At 39.1% G+C, this 13,825-nt stretch overlaps 1 pseudogene; it reads right to left on the bottom strand.

Annotated features, from left to right (window-relative positions):
- Window positions 1–1,934: 1,934 nt before the first annotated feature.
- Window positions 1,935–2,169, bottom strand: LOC122435528 (annotated as a pseudogene).
- Between the last annotated feature and the right edge of the window lie 11,656 nt (window positions 2,170–13,825).

Below are 13,825 nucleotides of genomic sequence, written 5' to 3'. Positions count from 1 at the left end.
CACCAGAAATGTATCCTAGTGGATCCTGGAATCAGAGGGAAAAAATAGTTACAAAAGATACCATTCGAATAATTGCTGAAATTTGAGTATGGAGTGTATAATTTTACTCAAGTTATGTAAAGTAGTGAAAGTGTTAGTCCCTCAGTCATGTCTGACTCTTTGCGACCCCGTGGACTGTAGTCCACCAGGCTCCTCTGTCCATGGGATTTTCCAGGCAAGAATACTGGAGTGGGTTGCCATTCCCTTCTGCAGGAGATCTTCCCAACCCAGGGACCAAACCCAGGTCTACCACATTGCAGGCAGATTCTTTATGCCTGAGCCACCAGGGAAGCCCCAAGTTATGTAAGAGAACGTCATTATTACAAAATGCATGATAAAATATTTAAGAATATAAGGATATTTACATGTCATTTACTTTCAGATGAGTCAGGGGAAAACACATATGAGAAAGAGATAGAGAGCAAATGTGGCAAAATATTAACAACTGAGGAATCTAGATCAACAACATACGAGTGTTCTTTGTACTATTCTTGCAACTCTTTGGTAAGCTAGAGATTTTTTTCAAACAAAAATATATCAAAAAATATATATATAAAATTTATTTCAATATCTAGTTTCATTTTTAAATTAAAGCTATTGGACAGTTTTTTTTGTAATTTAAAATTCATTATCAGAGTTGAGGAAAGAATTAATAAGCTTTTAACTATTGATGACAACTAAAATTATTAACCATGCATTTTTAAAAGTCATGTTAGAGTAAAAAGTTCCAGTTATGCTACTTAATGAAGGAACTAGCCTTTAACTCTTTATTTCTCATTTTGATACCTCATATGACATAGTTTCATTTTGACATAATGTACATCTTTTTCATCCAATCAATACTATGCCAAACAAAAATTTTCCAAATGTAAAGCCTTTCTTTACCATTTATGAAATATGACCTAACTGTTACTCTTTAAAAGTTCCTTAAAGGAAATTTGAAATTTTAATTTTCACCGTGAGCCTGTTTGATCAAAAAGGTAAAGGATGTCACTACCACATTAATTAAAACAAAGAATAGAATAAAAAGCAAAACTGGTATTTATATAATCAACAAATTTTCTGAAAAGCATTTTAACTACTTCACCTTTCTTCTTAGCACAGTGAGAATAAATTGGTTCCAAGGTACTACAGGTTTGGCATTTTTACTCCAAACTTTAAATCATATTGTTACTATACTCAAATCATCTCTAAGAAAATGGTGGTGTTCATAAGTACAAAAATTATTATGTCCAGTAAGTGGTGTTCTACACAATCAAGATAATAAGAGAATTCTTTACAAAATTATATTTTGAAAAATGCAAAATGTCTGACAATTACCAGTATCACAAAAGCTAAAATGAGAAAAATACAGAAAATAGAAGTACTCATTAAATAATATTATTTTGCTTTGAGGAAGCCAGAAATGATTCTGTTTGAGGAAATAAGTGATAATTATGAGATGTAATTAATACACCCTATCTCTTTTAAGCCAAAGTCTGCTTTTCACCTCAGGACAATTCTGATTTTTGCATTCTTAATCTCCCTTGTCCAGAACAGGGCCCCATTTTAAGCCATTGTTTGAATAGAGTTCATAATTTAAAGCCATTTTTCTCCACAGGATGTTTTCATTTTAGTATTAATACATAAGTTGCAAAAAGGCAAATGACTAAGTCAGTTACAAAGAATTTGTAGCATAATAAGAGCCAATTTATAGTAACTGTCAACAGACTTCTATACTGAAGCAGAAAAGTTGCTACAGTACAGATGAGAACTAACATGATTCTTCCATATGCTCAGACTTTGTTTACTAAAAAATACCGTCATAAGATCTGAAAAGAAACCTTACTGGGTCCTTCCAAAGCTGCATAATATTCCAAATGATTTTCCTCTGGTTGCAGAGCCTGTTCATGCCTTCAATGCTTTTTCAATCATTTAGCTTTTGCAATATTTTTTTGATATTTTTGTTTCTTCTTTTGCTCCTTTTCCCAATCATCTTAGCCAATTTCCAAGACAATACAATACAGCACTTGCTAGAAACAATGGCATTAAGGCCAAAATAACTGTTGAAAAGAAGTCATATGGGTCGTTTGCAGCCAATTCCACAACATACTCAGTCTAAGCCTTTATATCAACCCTTTGCGACTCCATGGACTATAACCCGCCAAGCTGTTCTGTCCGTGAAATTCTCCAGGCAAGAATACTGGAGTGAGTTGCCACTTTCTACTCCAGCGAATCTTCCCAACCCAGGAATCGAACCTGAATCTCTTGCATCTCCTGTATTGGTAGGCGGATTCTTCACCACTAATGCCACCTGGGATTATTGGCCAATCATAATTTCAGATGACCCTTGGTTGGTTGTCTTCTTATTTAGCTCTACCATAAACTCTGACTGAAGGCTTAAATTCTATACACTCCAGGGTGGAAGCAGGAAGGCAGAAGCCGCGGCTCTCCCGACCCACCCACAAGCCAGTGCTCACCTGGATCCTAGAGTTGTTGTTGTTCTTTTAATTTTAAGAACAAGAACAACAACAACAAAAAGTTCTTGCTGAAACTGAGTTGAATCCTGTCTCCCAGAGATTTCCATCTCTTTGGATCTATTTCTGTCCCTTATGTGATCTTTCTGGACAAACATGTTTTTCCACTATAATACCATTTCAGACATCAGAATGATGGTATCATGACTCTCCCCAGTTCTTTCTCAGCAGATAATCTGGATGGGAACTTCACTTCTTTCCTGATCTCTACCCTTCTTTACTCCGTAGTTCTTCTTTCTCTTCCACTCAGGGCAGATATAAACACATGCACACACAGACACACGCACACACAGACGCACACACACACTCACAAGTGTATATATTAAGTGTCGTGTCTTAACTTTGGGAACCTCTGTCAGCTCCTACATGTGCAGAGCTGTCCATGGGAATGCACAAGGAGTAATTTTCTTCCCTGCATAAAAATCTCAACAATGTCAAAGGCCTCTCAGTGAAGACTGTGACACAGCCTGTCACTCACTGCATTGGCAAAGAAAAACTAGAGAGCAAAGCATTGTCTCTTTTGGCAGGACTGTGAGACGAATGGAGTCTCAGGAACACACAGTGTGTGGAAAAGAGAAGAAATAAGACATAAAAGCCCACCGTAGAAAGGTTGCTATGGTGTGATGTGTTTCCCTCACCCTACCACTCTTTTCAGAGGCAGAAAAAAAATGAATGATGGTAGATTTCACCAATTCTTTCATAAGTGAATGAATGAGACTTTCCGGAAGAAAACTGTCTCACAAAATGAATGGCTCCATTACACAAATCTGGCGACACGATCAGACATTAGGAACCAAGATAGCCACAAGTTCTACTCAGTGCACAAAGGCACAGATGGATCTGAATTCTGAGGATGTGTATTCACGTTTAAAGTATTGACTGATGGCATAGATTGCATGAAATCTACCAAGAGTGAAAAGTGAAAGCAAAATTGTTAGTCGATCAGTTGTGTCTGACTCTGACCCCATGGACTGTAGCCCACCAGGCTCCTCTGTCCATGGAATTTCCCCAGGCAAGAATATTGGAGTGAGTAGCCATTTCCTTCTCCAGGGAATTTTCCCAATCCAGGGATCGAGCCCAGGTCTCCTGCATTATAGGCAGATTCTTTACTGTCTGAGCCACCAAGGAAGCCCCAAGAACACTGGAGTGGCTAGCCATTCCCTTCTCCAGGGAATCTTCCTGACCCACAAATGCGAACCTGGGTCTCCTGCATTGGAGGTGATTCTTTACCATCTGAGCCACCTGGTAAGGTATATTTAGCATGACCAAAACCTAGCTATAGCAATGAACGCCTCAGAAATGTATTTTTACCAAGATACCTCCAAACCTGTTTGCTGGTGTGTTCCCAGGGCTTGGAACAGGAGGTTTGAAATATAGCTAGCTTCTCACGGTCCTTTCTACCTCCTTGATGCTGAGCACAAAGAGTTCTTGCAGACTCTGTGTTAAAAGTAGAACATTAGCACCATCTAAAGGCTACATTCCAAATGTCTTGCCAGTGTAAATGTTCCCCGAAATAGTGTTTACTGTGATACAATGCTTTGGAGTATTGACACTGAAAATTCTTGCCTACCGAGAATGAAGCAGTGGGCCAGTATCGCATGCTATGTGTCTGAGATGGTTATATTTCTGGAGAGGTACATGTTATCTGTAGTGCTTGCCTGTTTGAAAGAGTAGGCCTTTTAAAATTTTTTTATAGAAATATTGATTTACAATGTTGTGTTTCAAGTGTACAATAAACTGGTTCAATTATACCTAAATGTATAAACACATGCATTGTTTTTTTTTACATTCTCTTCCCTTATAGGTTATTATAAGATATTGAGTAGAGTTCTCCATACTAAACAGTAGGTCTTTGTTGTTTATCTATTTTATATATAGCAGTGTGTACCTGCTAATCCCAAACTCCTAATTTATCCATCTCTCCCCTTCCCAAAAGTAGGTCATGTTTATCAAAAGCTGTACTGGCTTGCTGTATTGTAGGGACATGTTATTCCTTAGCTCAAACTGCCAGTGGGTCTAGTCTGAACTTGGCCATTGGTGCAGTGGGGAGGAGGTTGAGGAGTGGGGAGAACTGAGCAGTTATGAAATAACCACTAGCCTTGTAGGAGAGATGGGGGCTCCAGGTCTGCTTTGCTGTTTGCTAGATTTGTGGCCTTAACCTCTCTGATCCTCTTAGGCATTAAGCAAGGCTGCTCAACTAGATTATCTTTAGAGGCTTCTCTTCTTCTACCATCAGTGTGGCCCTGTGTTTTGAGACGATGATGTAACCTGGTCCCAAACCTCTATTTTATATCATTTTGGGGAGCAAAAGAAAATGATCCAGGAAACTCTCTCTTATGTTAAACCCAGCTGAGTTGTACCCAAATCCTTTGGGTTCAAAGGCAAGGAAAGTCTGACTTAAAGTTTCTTTGGAAAGTTTCCAGGCCCAGCTGAGTTGTACCCAAATCCTTTGGGTTCAAAGGCAAGGAAAGTCTGACTTAAAGTTTCTTTGGAAAGTTTCCAGGATCCCACTAGTAAGCTAGAGTCCCCAGATTCCCTAGAAGTCACTAAGGACCTATTAGAAATAGGAGCTGGTCTTTAAAAGACTTGAGTGGTAGGAGGATTTTACAATAGATTGACCCTCTGATACAGTCATCCAATGGGAATGTGACTTCCGAGGGTCAAATCTTGGCAGGTGTGGGGACAGAGAGTGGATGCAGCAAAAAGAAAAAGAATTTTAAGCTTAGTATATAGAGATGTAGGGCTTCCCAGGTGGCGCTAGAGGTAAAGAAACTGCCTGACAATGCAGGAGTCGAAAGAGACATAGATTCGATCCCTGAGTCGGGAAGATTCCCTGGAGGAGGGCATGGCAACCCACTCCAGTATTCTTGCCTGGAGAATCCCATGGACAGAGGAGCCTGGTGGGCTACAGTCCATGGGGTCACAAAGAGTCAGAGATGACTGAAGTGACTGAGGGCATTTTCACCGGGGTGTGGATGCTTGCATGCACATAGAGATTTGTGTTTAGTTTGCCAGAAGACTCTTGAGAGTCCCTTGGACTGCAAGGAGATCCAACCAGTCCATCCTAAAGGAGATCAGTCCTGGGTGTTCATTGGAAGGACTGATGCTGAAGCTGAAGCTCCAATACTTTGGCCACCTCATGTGAAGAGTTGACTCCTTGGAAAAGACCCTGATGCTGGGAGGGACTGGGGGCAGGAGGAGAAGGGGACGACAGAAGATGAGATGGCTGGATGGCATCAATGACTCGATGGACATGAGTTTGAGTAAACTCTGGGAGTTGGTGATGGACAGGGAGGCCTGGCGTGCTGCGATTCATGGGGTCGCAAAGAGTCGGACATGACTGAGTGACTGAACTGAACTGAACTGCCTCTGCCCCTTACTGGTCGTGAGACTCAGGGCAAATCACTCAACCACTCTAAGCTTTGGTTTCCATGTCTGTAAAATGCACCTAACAACCAAGTTGTTGAGAGGATTAAATTAGACATTGTACTCATTTAGTCTAGCCCAATACTGGATGCAACATAAATATCTCATGAATGATGTCATAAGCTTATTATTTTAAAATCAGACTCTCCCGTTTAAGGCAACACAGTGAACAAAGAAAGGTTTGAGATTCTTGTGCATTAGCGCAAGCCCCAGCAATAGATTTTGAGTCTCAGATCTAACAATGCTTGCCAGGTTCCTCTGACACACAGCCTGGGTTCTTGCTTTTGTCTTTCAAAATGGCCTCTTAGCTCGATGCTTCTTGAGTGTCTGCCGTCTGTTGCACCTTTCCCCTGCACCATCTTGCTTCTGCTTTTAGCACAGGTGGCTTTGCTGTCAGGATATTTGAAGTTTTCCTTTGATGGCCCTGCAACTAAGCAACTTAATTATGAATGAGCACTCTGCCTAAAAGCCTGTATCTCTCTGCTCTTGTTTTTGTTCAAGTGCCCCTGGCATATAGCCAGGGACTCGATACACAAAAGCAAAGGGATGACTGACCCACCCACCCACCCACCGCTGAACAACCCCACTCCCTTCCCATCCATCTGCTGCTTGCTGCCTTTGTTAGAAGGGAAGAGAGGAAGAGTGAGCTATGAGGAAAAGATCATGAAAATATAATACATTTTTGTGAAATATATTGATAACATATTTAACCTTTAAAAAAAAGTTCTCAAAGTGAATGATGCATTATCAGCAATTCATTTTGTTCCAAGATTGGTCAAAGCAATGAGCTTACTTCTATTTTTAAACACTTATATAAAATATCACCCATGTACAACTCTTGAAGAAAAGGAAACATGAGAAACTCAGTAAGTAAATATATAAGTGGTAAAAGTATAGCAGAAACTTTATCTTAAGAATAGGTAAGTGTTAGAGCAGGGCTGTGTGTGAGTGGTGTGTGTGTGTATGTGTGTGTGTGTGTGTGTGTGTGTGTAGAATATTCATGATATGGGAAGAGATCTTCATAATCTGGTCTACAAAACTGAGTAGTAGAAAGCATAAGTGATGTTCTCTGGATCACACAACCGGTTGGTGGTAGAGCCAGGAGGGCATTTGGATTTCCTGACTCCTAGATATTGTTGTGGAGAAGGAAATGGCAACCCACCCCAGTGTTCTTGCCTGGAGAATCCCAGGGACGGGGGAGCCTGATGGGCTGCCGTCTATGGGGTCGCACAGAGTCAGACACGACTGAAGCGACTTAGCAGCAGCAGCAGCAGATATAGTTGAGCAAGGCCATATGGACAGTAAAGTCTCCAAAATGTCCAAGTAACTGCTGCTTGTGTTACTATTGCTTTTGAACTGTTACTAAACCAGTTAAACCTCTTTTTTTGTTCCCTCAACCTCTTTGCTCTTGTTCTTAGACTTGTCCACTATTTTTGCCCCCTTTTTACACAAAGATTTCAGTACATATATTTCAAAAATAATATGTGGTTGGAATTGACATGCACAGTGAATGTAAAATAAACACCAGATTTCAAAGACTTGATATGATAAAAAGAATGTGAATGATCTTAGTGATAACTTTTCTTATTGATTACATGTTGAAACAATATTTGGGATAGATTGGATTGAGTAAAATACGTTGTTAAAATTAATTTTACCCATTTAAAAAAATTTTAGTGTTGCTACTATGGAGTTAAAAATGATTTATGTGGCTCACATTACAGCTGAAATCATGTAGAATTATAATCTTTCCATTTGAATGAGATATTCTACTCTTTGTTCAAGTCCAAGATTTGCAACAAAGGCTTCTGGCTAAGGGTAAATGACTACTGTTTTGGCAAAACAGAATTTAATGTAAGAAATAATTGATTTAGGTATATTAAGCTGTGCTAATCAATAATTGTGCTGTTTGGGGCAGATTATATAAATTATGCTAATCCATAGTTGTACTATTCTGGTAAAGTAGAAATTAATGTAAGACATAAATTATTTAAATGCATTACTTTGTACTATTTACTATAATCCTTCCTTCATTGTGGTGGAACATATAGTCCCTGACTCTCTGGTGTCTTTAAATTTAAATGTAACCAAAAATATGCCTTCATAAAGTTCTTCCAGCAGGCCACTACAAAGAACACACCTCAGAATAGGCTCATTAACTCACAGCTATAAGCTGTTATTAAAGGGTGGGGTGTGAAGCAGAGGGAGAGAAGACAGGGCTTTTGAGAATAACTGAATGATGGGAGGAAGAAAAGGCTGTTCATTACTTCAGAATAAATTAATTTCCCAGAAAAACATTAAAAAGCTTGCACATTGTTTTCATCTAAGCCTGATTCATGCATGGAGGAGAGAAAATAAAATGATCTAATAAGTGTCTTCTGCCACTAGAGTGAATGTAATTTTAAAGTAGAATACACAAGCTAAAAATTAAGCTATAAAATAGCAACCAACTTTGATTTATTTCTACCAATTTAGCACTATAACCTTAAAAATGAAAACTTTTTATTGTACAGTAATATAACAGAAAATCTTAGGAATGCATAAATTTTTCTGGGGAAACATATGGATAAGAATACCATTCAGCTTAGGCAAAGCTCTATTTGAGAAGTTGCAACTTGTTCTAACTCTGAATGCATAATGCAAATGGTTGCTAATACTCATGAGTGCTACTCAGTGCCAGGCATTGTTCTTGGTTTCTACACATCATGTATTAACTTATTTAATCATCATAATAGAACCATGAAGTCTACCCATAGACTCATCCTACCTTACAGATATGAAATCCAAGCCACAGAAAGACCGAATAGCTTACCCAGAAGTCACATGGCTAGTAAACAGCAGAGCAGGGGTGTAAGGTAGTCTGGCCTCAGAGTTCATGATCTTAACATACAATGAGCACTCTGAGTTAGTGAGTAAAAGTGGCCAACCGGTTAAAGAAAGTCTTAGAATATTGGTTTCAACAACAATAATGACGAATTCATTTGCATGGATCATGGGAAACTGCCATGCAAGAAGAATCAAGGATTTAGCATTGGCCAATGGCGGGAGCCTTGGTTGAAAAGTCAGGAGACACAGGATCAGAAACCTTTCTAACAGTGGTCCCCAACCTTTTGGCACCAGGGACCGATTTCATGGAAGACAATTTTTTTATGGACCAGGTGGCTGGGGGGAGCGGTAGGAAGGTGGTTTCTGAAAGATTCTCATAAGGAGCATGCAACCTAGACCCCTTGCATGCACAGTTCACTGTAGGGTTTGAGCTCCTATGAGAATCTAATGCTGCCACTGATCTGACAGGAGATGGAGCTCAAGCGAGGAGAACCATGGGGAGCAGCTATAAACACAAATGAAGCTTCACTCCCTGGCCCATGGCTCACACCTGCTGTGTGACCAGAGGGAGGGGTGTGGGGGGGAGGGATGGGGAGTTGAGGAACCCTGTTCTATAGAGTAAGACAGTGGGATGATGTGCCTTCCATGTACCTTTATCAGACCAATTATTGTTAGTATTATGATTTCTGAGAGTTTTTTCCAATGACAATTACCTAAAAAGTCATGAATCGCAAAGGAATTGTGGAATTTAATAAGGGCAGATGAAGGAGACTGTCCCAATGCGAAGAGGAAATAATTGCATGCTAGGATTATGGGAAAAACACTGCTGGTGTCGACCAAAATTGAAGAGGACACATTGTTAAGAATTTAGTTATTTAAAACTAAACACAAGGTTTACAATGTCAGCTCTTACCAGGAAAGATCTTTACTTCTTTAAATTTTTTTTCCACTGCACATATGCATGGACAGTTACTTTAATACACTTTGTGATGATGATGGCAATATTAGGTTTAGTGACTGTTTTGAAGATAATGAAGAATTCTCAGATACCAAAGAAAGTCTGAATGATTAGAAACCATAAGAACTTACTTGTACTACCTGTAAAGTGAGAGTAATATTAACCTCACTTCTGTTGGAAGGATTAAATGAGATAAAGCAGAGAAAGTGCTAAGCTCAATGTCTGCTTCATTATGCTCTGTTAATCAAGTTTAAAAATGATGACAGCAACAATGATGATGACAATGACAGGCCACACAAGTCAAACTGCACTAAGGGAGCCATGTCTAACTCTCAACAATTTTAAAATAAAACATTCAGTTTAACATGTGTACATAACATGAAAATATTGAAGCTATTCAAAAGATTACAGCCAAATATGACAGGATTTTAAGTTCACAAGTTCAGCTTTGGTTTCATATATAATATGAAATATATTTATTTTCTGCAGAAGCTTATATTCAAATAGCATATTCTCTAAAGTTCTATTGAATCAAAGCCCTCATGCTTTGTGTCAACAAGTTCTTTACATTCTGGGATGGTAGTTTGCTAATGAGAACTAAGAGATGCCAACCCAAAATGGTTTGGTGGTCATTGCCTTCTGTTTTCAAGTTTTAGGAAAAAAAAAGAAGGTGTTACAGAATTGCAAAGAACCTCTGGTTTCTTATCCAGGAGAGTTTTGTAGTAATTAATTTACCTCATAAGGATGAGATACCATCTGTGCAAGTGCTGTACCATTATAATGTTATTATTGAAAGTCATAGCCCCTTGGTTTAAAAACAGCCTCCTTAAAACCAAGCACACAAGAACATCTGCTTGTGGATTATCTCTATGTGTCACCAGTGAACTTACTATAGTCATCTCTCACCCTCTCTAGGTTGTACACGTATGAAAATAAAGGCTATGGCTTTTTCACCTCAGTATCTCCAGCATTTAGATATTGGTACATATGTTGAAGCTGTGCATTTAGAGGAAGTAGAAACATTGCTTTGAACCCTAAATATTATGGGCCACTTCAGAAGACAAGATGGCTTAGGTGCACTTGCTTCCTTTTCCAGGCCAATAAAATATGTAAAAGTTATTGTTGCAGGTTTTGTTCCCAAGACTCAGAGGTTAAGATGGAGCTTGTGATGCAAGGTATTTATTAGGGATCATCACAAACACAAAGAGAGAAGCACGCCTGGCCAAAAAGAGAAGTAGAGCTGACATGCCTCAGCCAAACCAGTTGGACAGCTCTGGCTAGAGTTGTCTTTCATCAGAGTAATATAGCCAGGGTCTGTCTTATGACTCCACCTACACTAGTCACTGGATGTGAAAGCCGCCCCTGGAAGAACATACCCTTGGGCAAGGTGACTCTGCAGCTGAGGCAGTCTTGGAGAAGACTGACAGCTGAGGCAACAAATCCTTCCTTGGTGATGCATGTCCATGTCCACCCTGGTCACCAAATTTTAAATGTTCTGTCTACCATGTGAGAAGATGGCATTAACATGTCTTTAATCAATGAGAAATTTGAAATTACATTCATAATTGAGTTAAAAAATTTACCCATGTTTTCATAGATTTCTGGTAGAATCTACCAAAATATTTCATAAATATAGTGAAGAATTCAGGGAAAACTTTGATTTGTTGACATATGATGTCATTTTCTTATGAACTATTGTCCTTCAGCAAGTGGTGGCTGGGTACTTGTTTGTACATTAAAACAGATGTTACTAAGGTGTTTCAATGGGCAGTCTTTCTGGGATGTAACAATATATCTATGGCAGAGCTTGGGTAGAACCTTTCTGCCCAGATTCAAGCCTCTCCATTATTCTAGTTCCTGAAGGGAATGGGCTTGTCTGTCTACCCAGATGTGGCTGTGTCCTGGGGTCATGAATCAGCATCAGCAGAGTATGGCTTCCATTTCTGATCTAAGCCTTCCCAACTACACATGCATTTGGTGTTTCATCTTGTGTAGCTCTCTTTATTCAAGTGTGTATGTTTCAATGGGGCCTGAAAAAGTAACCAAAAGTAAATCTGTATCTTAACTTCTCCAAGGTCACAAGAAAGAAATCAACTTACCTAAACAGTTCCCCAGTCATAACATGTAGGCACCACATTCTACCTAATACAAAACCATGGGTTGAGTGGATGAGCAAACATTTTTTAGAAGAAAACCAATTGTTATTTCCTCAAGACCCAAGCTAGTTGAATTGTTCTTCATTCTAAGCTTCTGAGGAAAGTTCAGGTGGTTTCATGAAGAAAACTAAAGTGATTGGTCTGGGAAATTGAGAACTTGAGAAAATCAGTTCAGTCCATAAACCTCTCCATTTTCTACTGCACTATTAACACATTATTACTAAATGCTTATAAATTATAAGGGTAAAATCAACTTACCCTAAAGGAAATCCTTATGCTATCCTAAAGGAAATCATCCCTGAATATTCATTGGAAGGACTGATGCTGAAGCTGAAACTCCAATAATTTGGCCACCTGATGCGAAGAACTGACTTGTTGGAAAAGACCCTGATGCTGGGAAAGATTGAAGGCAGGAGGAGAAGGGGACGACAGAGGATGATATTGTTGGATGGCATCACCGACTCAATGGACATGAGTTTGAGTAAGCTCCGGGAGTTGGTGATGGACAGGGAAGCCTGGTGTGCTGCAGTCCATGGGGTCACAAAAAGTAGGACATGACTGAGTGACTGAACTGAACTGAAGATCAGCTTATAAGAGGCTTGCCCTCCACCATTGTGGATTATCATACACATTTTAAAGATGTAAGTTGCTAAGATTATAACATATTTTAATTTCCCTTTATTCATTCAGAGCAAATGGGGAAGACATTCCTTCAGCATTTTAAGAATGCAGTGTTTTTAACTGATCAATGTTTTCATTTAGTTATCTCTCAATCCTTAGGGGTAGACATTAACATATGGCTAAATATGTTTAATTTTTTAAAGATATAATGCAAATTCCATAGTAACTTACTATCCAATAATGTCTAAATTCTCTCTGTTCCCAGGGCTATTTTTAGGTCTTTTGGAAAACTATAACTCTTTTTCCTCTTTCTCAGCCTTGATATGCCCCATTAAATTTTACTCTGTCTCGCTATGCTCTTTTCCAGCCCATTCACCATAGTCAACAGCCGAGATCCTGAGAAAAGCAGGACTCCTCTCAGGGGCAATGGGAAGGGAAGAACCCATGGTTGTGGAGAACAGGAAGTCTGGGTTCTAGTCTGAAATCCAAGACAAAGTGTATGACTTTGGGCAAATTCCAGAGTTTCTGCAGGTCTCCATTTGCTCAGAGAGAGGAGGAGGGAAGCTTTTTAATGGCCCTCCCAATGCCACTGTTCTCTAACGTTCCAAGCATATTCTACTTTTTTCCATGGGGGAAACTTTGACAATAGACCACGTAATAGAATTGGAAGGAAACATTTTCTATGGCTTTCAGAGAATTTGGAAAATGTGAGTCATAAAACTGCCCCCCTCCAGTCCCACACTGGTAGCAACGAAATAAAGATTTAGTTTAGGGCATATGACTCTCAAAGCAAATTGTTTTCCAAGCCAGGAAGAGATATTTTAAGACGAGAAACACTTTTGATTAGTGACATGAAAAAATAGCTATAAATGTGACCAGCAGTTAATACTTTTGTTATCAGTTATGAATTATAACAATTTAACTTTAGGTGTTAAATTTAATTTTTTTCATGACAAAATTTCCCTTCTATAATGGTCCAAATTACCACTTCACATTTGCCTTCAGAATGAGGAAAACCTCCAATTTAGTGGACTGGCTGGCTCTGTCACCATGAAGGTTAAGATCAAGGTCAAGGATTAATAGTATTAGTCTCATTCTGTTCCAAAGCCACAAATATAAATTTAACCCTGCTGGCTTTCTTAAAAACGTGTGAAAGTTATGCCAAAGAATGTACAAAACCATCATCACTACTGGAAAAGTAATTCATGTGTTAACTGTACTAACAGTGGGATGCACCATCACCTCTGGTGAAACAAGACAGCAAGGTGTCACAGTTGCCTTGG

Source organism: Cervus canadensis, chromosome X (genome assembly GCF_019320065.1).
Source record: "Cervus canadensis isolate Bull #8, Minnesota chromosome X, ASM1932006v1, whole genome shotgun sequence".
NCBI classification, from domain to species: Eukaryota; Metazoa; Chordata; class Mammalia; order Artiodactyla; family Cervidae; genus Cervus; species Cervus canadensis.
This window is presented reverse-complemented; position numbering and strand designations above follow the sequence as displayed.